Below are 12,494 nucleotides of genomic sequence, written 5' to 3' on the forward strand. Positions count from 1 at the left end.
AGTCCGGCCATGAGTGCAGGGGACTGGACTGGATGACCTCCAGTCCTATGATTCTATGATCCTATAATCCCTCATAATCCCAGCCTCCCCAATTATGACACCCCACACTGTTTCCACATTCCTGCTTTTCCTCATTCACAAGTCCCCATTCCCTTCAGTGCATGCTGCCCCATCCCCCATTTCTCCTAGGCTCTCTCCAAGAGCAAAAATTTGACTCTCCCATTTTCCAGAGCACAAGCAGCATTCCTGTTCATTGTAGCTTGAGACCCTGTATACATGACTGCTAGCTCCCTACAACAAGAGGTGTTAAGTCCACTCTGTGCATTCTGCTCCTCACCAGAGGGAGAAAAGGAGGGGAGCTGAGGTCAGAATGAACCAAAGTTTCCCCTTTTCTTTCCAGTGTAATGCAAGAGAGGCAGAGCCATGGGCTGGCCTAACAACAGCCAGTGGCCATGTTCACAAGCCCCCATGATGCAATGAGTTCAGTCTCTGGTGTACAAGCAAGTTGTGGTACAATGGCTCTGCTGGTATGACCACTGTTGGGATGGTTGGCAGCTGACCATTTGGGACCCAGAGGACTACTGATTTGGAAACCAGAGAAGTCTGGAAATAATCATTTAAAAGTATCATACAAAACGAACAGCAGAGCCTGGAGTAATTTTTTTTCTAGCCAAGGACCTTCACTTGAGGTAAAATGAAACTATGCCCTCACTTGTCAGATATTCTCCTTGAAAAAACAACTTTTGTTACAATGAGATTCATTCCTGATTAAATGAATGAGTGAAATGCGGGTTCATAAACACCTTCCAATTTCAAGAGATCCCTAAAGTGCTTACACAAAGAACCAAGTTCAACCTACTGCAGGCAAAGGGAGTAATCCTCATGAACTAAGTTAACAGTCTGGTTCAACTAGAGGTGGAGGGGTAGGGCACAAGCAGACTGCAGATTCCAGTTTTAATGATTATTCTATAGAAACTAGTCTGTTGTTGGTATTTTGTTTTTAAATAAAGACGATTCCAGGCCAAATCTCCAAGCCCCGAGGAAGTCAACAGGAATGCCCTACAAACACTTTGGCCCAAACCATCCCCTCCTTCAGAAAAGCCTGTAGAAGGAGTCCCTTGAAGAAGGAAGTTTCTACAAGGATCCCTCTAAAAGCTCCTCTTCTACTATTCTAATTGGCTAGAAGCGCAGGGGAAGCCTCCCTGCCCACTGTGGAATAAACTACAGACTCTCCCTTAACCTAGCGAGCTCCCGGGGATCTGCAGCAGGCCCCATTTCTTCACAGTGGCTCTGGCCTCCAGTAGCCCCCAGTTCCATAGCAGAGCTTCTCCACTGGAGCTACATTATCAGGGAGTCTTTATGACCGGGGTGGTCTCCCTAGGCAGGGATATCCCAGGATGAGATAACACAGATTCAGGCTGTATTTTTTTTTCTGCTGAACTTCTGCTAGGTCAGAGGAGGCATGGTAAGAGTTTTGCAGCCTTGCCTATCAGCCCCTCATTCTCCACCCCTTCCCCCTGTGCTGGGTTTGTAGAAGTGGTGAGATGAAGTCCCCCTTTCTGTAGTGGTGTCACTGGGAGTGGGGATATCCCAGCACTGAGGCTACTTCCCCCCTCTGATCCATATACAACTGGGGCCATCAGCTGACTTCCAAGTTTGGGTCAGTTCTTAGTTTATCAAAATGAATTCAGCTCTTACGTGCCTGAGCCACATAATCCACAGGTGAACCAGGATAAATTTACTGAATTGAAATGACAAGAGTCAGCTTCAGACAGCTGCTAAGGAACACAAGATCTCCTGATGAGAGCTTATCTTAGGCCATGCCTACACTACCCGCTGGATCAGCGGGTAGTGATTGATCTTTTGGGGATTGATTTATCGCGTCTACTGTAGACACGATAAATCGATCCCCGATTGCTCTGCTGTCGACTCCGGAACTCCACCAGGGTGAGAGGCAGAAGGGGAGTCGATGCAGGAGCGGCAGCCATCGATCCCGCGCCATGAGGATGGGAAGTAAGTGATTCTAAGTCGATCTAAGATACGTCAACTTCAGCTACGCTATTCTCGTAGCTGAAGTTGCATATCTTAGATCGATCCACCCTCCCCCAGTGTAGACCAGGCCTTAGTATGAATTTTTTTACTTCACTGAAAAGCCACAGACCTTAGCCAACAGATGCATAAGAGCACAGTGAAACTTTTATGGAGCCTCTGGAAATTCTGCATTAACAGAGCTCTAATGTATCAGCAAACTGAATGATAAAGAATTAAGTCACTCTATGATCACACTGCACATCTAAAATCTAGAGCAGTGATACTCAGACTCAGGCTCTCAAGTCCCAAGGGGTGCTTTAATGTTTCTCCTGCAGCTCTTTGCAGCACTTGATATTAAAACACTGATTTAATTATTAGCCAATCTAAGTTTTAACCAATTAGGAAGCTTTTACTATGTTATTAACCAACTGTAGTTGATAAAATAATAATAATTGGTCAGTCATTTTACTGTGAGAATACTGTGTATATATATTTCCTCAGTCATGCTGTTTAAATAGGAGTATATAGTACTACAGTAAAGGAAAATTAATTCACACTACTGTGGCTCTTTTGGGTAATGCTGATCCATAATGCTGAACACTGAGGTCTGAGTATCACTGAACTAGAGAGTATGAGAAATGTGGTATTTTTGAAGCAAAGATCTCCAGGTACTTTTGAAGCGTCTTCTGTCAATACTAAAAGCATCTTTAGTCAAATCAACTCCTACTCCACCACATGCACACATACTTGTATGACTGTATGGGGTTTTAAATCTTATTGTAGGAATCACAACATGAATCTATAAAGGAAGCAACGTTTGCTGTCAAAAGCATGAGCTCTTAACAAGAGGAAAACACCCACCCACCCTGAAATAAATACATCATCTGTGTTCTTTTCTTACATGTATTTAAGTGATTCAGAAACTGTTAAAAAATAAGCAATAAATCCTACCTAGGCAAAAGGTTTTCCATTAAAATATTATTGCCACAAATTAGCATTTACACCAGTGTAATCCAAGTAACGCTAAAAAAAATTTAGATACAAAACACTCCCTTCTTTAGTTCCTTAGCTGAGCCAACCAAATGTAAAGTCACCTAGGGGGCATTATAAAAGCTATCATTTTTTCATGAGATTTTCACAATTAAAAAAGCTAGTTTCATTTTAACATAATCTTTCAGAGTAATTGAATGATGCTCATTCAGCTCCATCACGGACTTTCTTCTGACAACAGCAAATGAAAGGCAAGGGGTGAATCTTGCTACCTGTATTTCACTAAGAAGGTACTATGGAAGGATTTGACCTGGAGTTTCTCAATTGTTATTAATTTCTCATGCAGCAAGTTTTCTTTAAATGAAAATTCCAAATGCCTCACCCTGCTTCCCACCCAGCCCAAAGCAATTCCCAAACAGAAGTTTTTGGCAAATATGCACGCTGCCTGGTAATTTAGTTTTAAAAAATCTCACCAAATGGCTCTGTTAGCAATAGATTAACTAAGCTGCATTGAAGTAAGTGGGAGGTTTGAACGAATCAGAGGCTTGCAGGGTCTAGTCCATAGTATTTTACTAAGAGCCAGATTTTTAAAGGTATTTAGGCACCTACTGGGATTTTCAGAAGGATTTGGTGCCTAAGTCCCACTGGTTTCAGTGGGAATTAGGTGCCTTTAAAAATCCCATTAGGCACCCAGCTGCATCTTTAGACACCTAAATACATTTAAATATCTGGCCACAAGTTTCCAGAAATGTATTTCAATCAGCAGGCAAACAAAATGACACGTCTGATATCACAACAAACAACACTTCCTCCTCTCTGTAACTCTGCCCATATTACATGCTGACACAAAATAAATCTGGTGCATTGACATATACGAGCTGCCACAGGCATGATGAAGACCAAACTCAGCGATTACAGTGTTCAGGTTTAGCAAGTTTCTTAGTCAGGCAAAAAAAAATTGGTGGCCAAGATAAACTCTACTTCTTCTAGAAAGCATGGACTATAAAGTAATAAGAAGTGCAAAAATGAACATTCACAAACATTTCTTTTAACAGCTTTGCAGTACAAAGGTACTCAGGAAAAATGAGGTTCTAAATGGCTTATTACATTACTTGACCTTTAACTTAAGAGGCCTAAGAGTAAGTTTCACCTTTTCCCTATCTTGCATTTCATGAAACCAACACATAATAAAAAACTAGGTTAAGCCAGCGCAGGACCAGATTTTCATCCCCCAACATGTATAACTTTTTATGTAGGGGGGGTGGAGGAGGGGGCATCTATTGTTCTTGCTGGGCATGTTTCATAGAATCATAGGAATGGAAAAGACCTTGAGAGGTCAAGATATACAAGTGTTTATGGTCACACAGCCAATGTTGGAAGCAGGCCTGTGATCTCTAAATAACCTCTGCAAACCAAGGAAGGATGATACTTCCTATGACAAAAAAACAAAAACCATGGCCTGGGCATAAACAAGCATTGGTCTAAGATTGCAGAGGCTCACAGGAACTACCACCACATGAATAAAAATACTGTCAATGAAGTGTGAAAATACATTATTGGATGACATACGAACTAAGCAAACAACCTAATCATACTTTGACTGTAATACTACCCAAATTATCTCTTGTTCTCCTCGGTAATTTGCCTGTCTGCCCTGTTCTTGTAAGCAGGTAACATATTGGAATCCACAAGAATCCTTTTCTGAGCCAAATTTTTGTAAGTTTTGATTCTCTGCCCGCTTAGAAAGACAGGTGACAGGAAGCACCCCCAACCACACACACCCCAAAACATAGTTGAACATGTATAATTTAAGGCCTAGCAACTTAATGGTTTTACCTGGAAAGGGACACACTCAAAGGTGCATTTACTCATGCTGCAGTTCTATGAAATTATCTGTGACAGCCACATAGAAACACACTGAGCAGTTTATTAAGCAGTTATCACTACATGAATACCAATTGAATGTGCTTGAGAAAACACCCTTAAATAAACTTTTCAACACTCAGCACTGCACATAACGGCAAACTAACTGCATGTTAACTAGACTCATGGGAACTGAAATACCTAAAATTATTTTCTATTTATGTAGATTTGTTCTGAAATTCTGTTTATAGAAACTGGATTTATTTTATAATGTCAGATATCAGTCACATGAAAATGATTTTAGTGTGTGATCATGTGCAGCAGCCATATTGATACAGCATCATCATTTCCAAGGGTGAATGTGTTTTTACATCAAAATGTGTTTAAATATTTATGCTGGGATTTTTAAACAAGTTAAGTACCCAACTCTCAATCTTTTGACAGCTTCAGCCTTAAGCATTAAGTGAAAATAAACTATGCATTTATTTGAAAGGCTTAACAAACCCATAATGAGAAATACACACACATACCCTCCAAACCTTCAAATCACTCAGCAACAACACTGTAACAATTTGTAAAGGCCCTCTATTTCTCAGATGGATCAAGGATGTTCCCAAGTTGCCTGAACTTTTAACCCCTCCCATCACCCAAAGGACTTGCATCCCATCATCATGGTCCTGCTGACAAAGGAGGAATGGATGGCTCTCTTCTGAGGTTGCTGGTGGAGTGGCATGGGGCTTTCTCTCCAGTAAACTGAGTGCCAAGCTACTGCTTTGTTCCTTGTTTCCATCAACACAGTTACTGAAAGATACTGGGCTGGGATACAGCAACGCATATTCTGTAGCTTTTTATTAATTTTGTGCAGTTGCCCTCCCCTTTAATTGAAAAAAAAAAACATTTATAAGATACTAATATTACAGTCTGGCACCTCAGCTTATACCTTTGGATTTTCCCCTGCTCCTCCCCACTCCTACTAGCTAGAACAGCATCAATTCTAACTGAATTTTTGTCAACTGAAAAAAAAAAAAAAAAAAGATAAGTGAGAGCAAGTTTGACAAGTCCAAAATCTAATTCAGTCTAGTGAAAAAATAAATCTTCTTGCCTCTGACAGGTGGAAGCTCTTTCTGGCAAGTGGGTTTCTATACCTCTATTTCTGCATAAACTAACACATTTTTAAAAAAATTAAATCGCCTGATTGTCATGAGTCCTGAGAGCACCCATAGTTCCCATTACACAGGTGATCAGTAACTATGGGGAAAAAAATAAATAAGTCAGACTATCACGCTCTAGTTCTTATGGCGGCTAAGATAACCTTCTACATAGGACACAGTGTAAACTAATGTAGTGTTTTCTTTCTGAGTTTGCAAAAAGAGAGCTCTGGTGCCTGTCTCTATTGCTCATAGCTTTGCCAAATACAACAGACACAAATTGGCATGATTCTTGATATTTTCCACTGCTGTCCAGGGGGTTCTGAATAGCAACAGTGAAAATGACCAGCATATGTTAATTTTATCCTTCTGCAAGACTCAGGTTCCTTTCTCTGCTGGCATTTAGGACCCTTTGCACAGCATGAAACTATCAGGAACCAACTCAGGCACTGAGGCTACTCAGGGAGAGGGGGACTCAAAGGAAGCTGTCGAGAGGTACAGTAGTGGAGCTCCACAAATAGTTACAAGGCTGAATGGAAGAGGAAAGAGCATTCATGTTTATTAGGCACCTACTAGCCAGAAGCCACATATGCAAGATGGAGGCCAGAGTAAAGCCAAGAAGAGCATTCTGGTAGGAATCCCAACACTCTTCTCAGTAGCCAAGGATAGTGGAGGAGTTGGGTTTCTAATAACAAGTGGGCTACTCTGGAATTTCACTGGTGGTTCCCTCCTTTTCTATCTGCCTTTGACTAGTGTCTGACATTTCAAGCCCTGGTCTACTCAACTTTTTTTTTTTTAAGTGATCTTTCTGATCTTGGTGGTGAAGGAGGAAGTGTGTTTTTTTATCATCTCTTCCTCAAATCTGAGGCCTAAGATCTGAACTCCAACTCAGTAGAGAGCTGAGATCTGGAACATGTTAAGTCTCTTGCCTACTCCCAAAAATTAAGTAGACAAGCAAAGCAGAGAGACAGCATGATATGCATGTCCTAGAAACGAGAAACCAGAAACGAGAGTGGCAGGTCTAATTTTAGGCCTAGGGCCAATTTAGAGAGTGGCTTGAATACAAAAACGTTGTTCTTAATAATATGTACTTAATATATTATTTTGATAAGTAAATACATATGTTTTTGTTTAAGTATTCTTCCAAAATTTGCAAGCTAGCAAAAGTAAATACGTTTAAGCAGATTCTCCTTCCTCGTAGCCCATCTTCTCTTCACTGTGTTGTGAGGTCAGAAATCGGAATTTATTATATCTCAGTATTTCAGGCTCACCAGACCAATGGCACAGTGACAGAATTATGATTGCACAGTATGTTCAAGCACAAGGAAAAGGCAGGCTGTAAGTTATTAAAAAAAACAAACACCAAATACATTCACAAATAATTATGGCATAGGCAAGATACCAGACAAAGTAAATTGCTTCCTATATTTAAGATCTCTTTTTATCAGATTTGTCTCAGCATAGGAGTCAGTTTTAAACAAGGTGGTGTCTTCTTGGCTCAGTTACTGGGGAGACAGAACTCAGACTACTTTCTATGAATTCTACTTCACATCAGACAAACAGTGACTCTGTGCTGCATTTAACAACTTATATTGGCCTTACATCAACAGAGCTGTGTAATAGATGACAATTGCCTATGCTCTCATATTGAGCCATTCATTGCCACTGAGCAGCAGTAATAACTTGGGGGATGTGAGAAAACCTTGATCTATGCAGGAAATAGCCCGACTTGATTATGTAAAGAGTTGTCACTTTGGATGGGCTAGCACCAGCAGGAGAGTGAATTTGTGTGGGGGGGTGGAGGGTGAGAAAACCTGGATTTGTGCTGGAAATGGCCCACCTGTTGATCACTTTAGATAAGCTATTACCAGCAGGACAGTGGGGTGGGAGGAGGTATTGTTTCATGATTTCTGTGTGTATATAAAGTCTGCTGCAGTTTCCACGGTAAACATCTGATGAAGTGAGCTGTAGCTCACGAAAGCTCATGCTCAAATAAATTGGTTAGTCTCTAAGGTGCCACAAGTACTCCTTTTCTTTTTGCGAATACAGACTAACACGGCTGTTCCTCTGAAACCAGTAATAACTTGACGGCTAAGTTTGAATTCCTAGAATTAGATTGCTAAAGTACTGGTAGTTTTTAACTCCGTTTCATTTATCATTACACAAAACCATTTAATTTGTGCTTAATGGAGTAATATTTCTCATGCAGTAGAAATTTTGGTTTAAAAATGTCATTCCAAAATGTACAGTTTTTACCCTCTCTGTCTCTCAGCCCCTTTAGAAATAACAATATTTTAAATTTTATGAAGAGGTAATGCTTAATTAAGGGCCATTATAAGAAGGTTTTATAAAGAAGACAGTCAAAGAACCTTAAGTCAAGAAGCCTATTATAAAAAGAATAAGATAAAGGGTATATGCATGGGAATGCATTTGTGGAACCTAGTGATTGTATTTTAACATATGACTTGAGGTAGGAAGTAGAAGCTGAAAAAGAAGATAACGTTCTGAAGCTGCGTGTTGCAATCTGCAGTGTTTAACTCTTTCCCCGAAGTTTGCAGACTTTCCACTGTGGCTTTGGGTAACTGATAATCCATCAGTCAGAATATTAGATATTGGCTCATACATTTTTGTAACAGACGTTTTCAGGAACTGCTCTAAACAGGAAATGCTCAACATTTTTTAAAATGACTGAAGTGGCTGTTGAGCAGTTAAGGAACATTTCAGGAAAACTACAGTGTTGCTGCTTCAGCTTGACAAACTGCAGTCACCACAAAACTCAACAGCATTGCTTTCTCTGGTTGCTTCTTTGGTGCTGAGCACGGTATGTCTCACTTGCCGGTGCATTTAACAGTAGCTCGCGTACCAAGTGAAAGAAGCACTTGGGGTATGCCTCCACTGCAACTGGAGGTGTGGTTGCATCGTGGCTAGGCATACCTATGGTAGCTTGAATCTAGCTAGCTCACTAAAATGGCAGCGAAGATGCAGCAGCACAGACTTCAGTGCAGGCTGGCAACCCGATACATATCTATGGGGACTGGGCAGACTTGGAAAGCCCATGCTGAAGTCCACATCTGCACTGCTATCTTAGTGGGCTAGCTAGACTAAAGCAAGCATGGGTATGCCTACACAAACTGCAAATCACACCTCTGATTGCAGTGTAGACCAGGGATCTCAAACTCAAATTACCAGGAGGGCGGCATGTAGACTAATACTTTGGCCCGAGGGCCACATCACTGACACTGTCCCCGACCCGCTGCCCCAACCCCAATCCACCCTTTCCATGAGGCCCCGACCCTGCCCACCCCTATTCCAACCCCTTCCCCAAAGTCCCCACCCCAACTCCGCCCCCTCCCTGCCCCTATTCCAACCCCTTCCCCAAATCACCGCCCCTGCCCCACCTCCTCCCCTGAGCACTTGGCTCCCTGCTCCTCCCCCCTGGAAACTGCTAAGTGCCACCAAACAGCTATTTGGTGGCGGGAAGCGCCTGGAGATTGGTAGAGGAGTGGGGACAAAGCGCATTGGTGGGGGGGCAGCAGGGGAGAGGAGCTTGGTGGCCGCAGGAAATAGCTCCACGGGCCACATGCTGCCCGCGTGTTTGAGACCCTTGGTGTAGACATACCCTAAACATGTGCGTGAGGCCAAGAAATGACCAAAATTCAAAAGAAATTGGACATTTATAAGGATAACAAGAATATCCAGAGTTATAGAAGTTAATGTGAACAACATTTTGTTAGAGATTTTAAACCTAATGTTTCAGGTTAAACCAAACTCTAACTATTTGAGATTAACAGAGTGAGACAATGTGGGAGGTAGATGATCTCCCATTTGTCTTCAGTGGGGTTCTTACAACTTCCCCTGGTATTGCCAACCATCAACTCAGAGGATATTCGACAAGATGGACTTTTGGACCTGGCAGTTCTATGTGCAAACTAATATTACCTCCGCTGTGCTACCTAGGTATTTTAGGCAAGAGACAGCACAATATCCAACTCTCACATGTAAATTAAGACTACAGATATGAACACAAAATGCTATACTTCAATAATGTTAATGGTTCAAACTCCAATGTAGTATTCTCACTGGAGAATTCTGAAGTTTCCTCTATGAACTTCTATGAACATCTAATGGGGGTATGTGTGTGCATATATTGTATGCATACAAAAAGGGGAGACCAGAAAGGTTAATGCCTTAAATTTTACTCTGTTTTCCAACTGCTTTCAAAAGCTTCATATTTGATCACATAGTGAGGGATTTTATAGCTTGACGTGCTGAGCATTTATACTTATGGTTCAAATGTGCTGCATATCCAATAGCGATCCTTGAGAAACAAAAAACTGATGATACATGTGTCTGGGCTAAAAAGACTAATATTACCATACTTAGGATCTATATTAAGCGCAAATGTGACAGATACCATCTTAGCTGACATGAGAGAATTTGAATCCAGGACCTCAAAAACTAACAGTATGAGTCTGAGTGAAAGAGACAAGGCTTGGTAACTGGACACTGTAATAACTCACATCCTCCATGGATCAGCACAGAGGGGCCTGTAAAATAAACAAATGCATGCACATGTGCATACACACACACACAGAGTGTAGGGTTGCCAAGCCTTCAGGATTGTCCTCAAATCTCCAGGAATTAAAGATTATGTCACATGATAAAACCTCCAGGAATACGGCCAACCAAAATTGGCAACCCTAAATTATACAAGCTCCAGATATTTGAACAGGGATTGAAGACATAAGAATTCCATTGTCTTGTCATAAAGTTACAATTCGCTTAACTCACTGAAAATTCAACTTTGCTCCCATTTGTTTTTGGTGTATATATATTTTTAAAGTCTGTTCTGCTGATGCATCTGTTTCATCTCCCAAATCAACAGACGCTAAGGCGGTTTTATAATCAAACGTATAGCTGATATATGATTGATAAATAAATTACTTCATTCTGTAGCATTCCTTGAGTTGTATGGGCTAATTTATAACTCCACCCTGAACACAAAGTTTCCCCGTTCAGGTTAGCTGTGCTTCCTGGAGCTAATGATCACTATTATCACAGTGAAACCAGAAGACATGCTAAGGAAGAGTATAAGCATCCTTACTTCCTAGCCCCTCATTTCTGAAGCAAGAGCATCACTGAAAATGCCTAACTAAAAACTATATTACTGCCATCATTTGTTGCAAGGACCATTTGATTAGAATCAATTGTCATGTTGGCTATATTTCAATGTATTCTTGCCAGTTCCCATCCTCTCAAGAAGACAGGGAACACAAATCAGCTATGAAGACTTTTTTATCTGCTTTCTAAACGTACTAAATTCAGGGTTTGTTACGCAAGTCCATTATCATGTATATTAACTGGCATCAACTTCTATAGTCACTATCTTAGCTCAGAGTTAGCCAGAGTCCCCTGTTTCAATATGTTTACTGACCTGACTCTCAAATATTCAGTAAGTGATTTAACAAAAATCACTTGCTGATTTACAAACCACCATTGACCAACTCTGACGCAAACAAAGTTCAGCATGTAACAAGTAAGGTATTTGCAGCAAGACCCTGGGAAGGTAAAGGACTAAAGTAAATAGCGTAACTCCTAGGACCAAGTTTACCCAGAAGAAAAACAGGATCCGAGGTCAGCAAACAAAACTGTCAAGAAGACGGACCGAGCCCACAGAAAGTCTTACAGGTATCGCATATGCTTCCCGATTTCTGTGCATTCACCACGGAGTCATTACACAAAATATGGAGGCTCACAGAGCCAGGAAGCCATGGTGGAGTTATCTCCTCGGCAAAGGATGGCAGAGGCAACCCTTGCTTACCCCACTGCTGTGCGAGCTCTGCGGAGCAGCCCCGACAGTCTCTCCTCGCGCCGCCAGCAGATCCAGGCTCCCTCACTGACTTACACGAGTGTCCCCGTCCCGAGCCCAAAGGCAGCTGCCTCCGCCACCCTGCCGGTGCTGAGAGCGGAACCCGAGCCCCCGCGGGCAGCTAAAGGGAGAGCCCCAGGCTGCAGCAGACCGAGCGCTGCCCCCCGCCCTCCCGGAGATGCTCACCCCCCGAGCGGGGACAGGGACAGGAGCCCCCCCGGACAGCACCCGCAACCAAGGAGCCTCTTGCGGAGGGAGGGGTGGGGGAGGCAGCGCCTGTGCCGCTTCCTCATTCACCCGGCGCCGGGCGGGGCAGGAACTGCCGTGCGAAGCGGGAACTCCCCGAGCCGGGGCCCCGGCGGCAGGTACCCGGGCGGGGCCCCCCGCGCGGACCCCAGACACTCACCGCCTCTCGGGGAGCTGAGCACAGCGGGGCCAGCGTCCCGGCCAGACGGCGCAGAGCTGCGGCAGCTCCCTGTCCGAGAGCTAGCGAGTGCCCAGCCCAGCCCAGCCCGGCCGGCCCGCCCCCCCCGGCGCTCGGCCCGCCCCCCGCGCTCCGCCCCCGGGGGCACGGCGCCCTCCCTCAGCCCCGG

General features: G+C 43.0%; 1 protein-coding gene across 4 annotated transcripts in view; it reads right to left on the reverse strand.

Moving 5' to 3' along the window:
- Positions 1-12,494, reverse strand: part of PRKCD (protein kinase C delta) — a 129,383-nt gene that overhangs the window by 116,793 nt on the left and 96 nt on the right. For 2 of the 4 annotated variants that reach the window (XM_073352383.1, XM_073352380.1), the window contains exon 1: positions 12,308-12,417. The exons of 1 other annotated variant lie outside the window; for it this stretch is intronic. The gene's annotated coding sequence lies outside the window, so the exon portion shown is untranslated. Of the gene's footprint in view, positions 1-11,853; positions 12,059-12,307; positions 12,418-12,494 lie in introns of those variants that run through there. One more of the 4 variants, XM_073352381.1, reaches the window with a different exon arrangement.

This window comes from Lepidochelys kempii, chromosome 7, assembly GCF_965140265.1.
Source record: "Lepidochelys kempii isolate rLepKem1 chromosome 7, rLepKem1.hap2, whole genome shotgun sequence".
Classification (NCBI taxonomy): Eukaryota; Metazoa; Chordata; order Testudines; family Cheloniidae; genus Lepidochelys; species Lepidochelys kempii.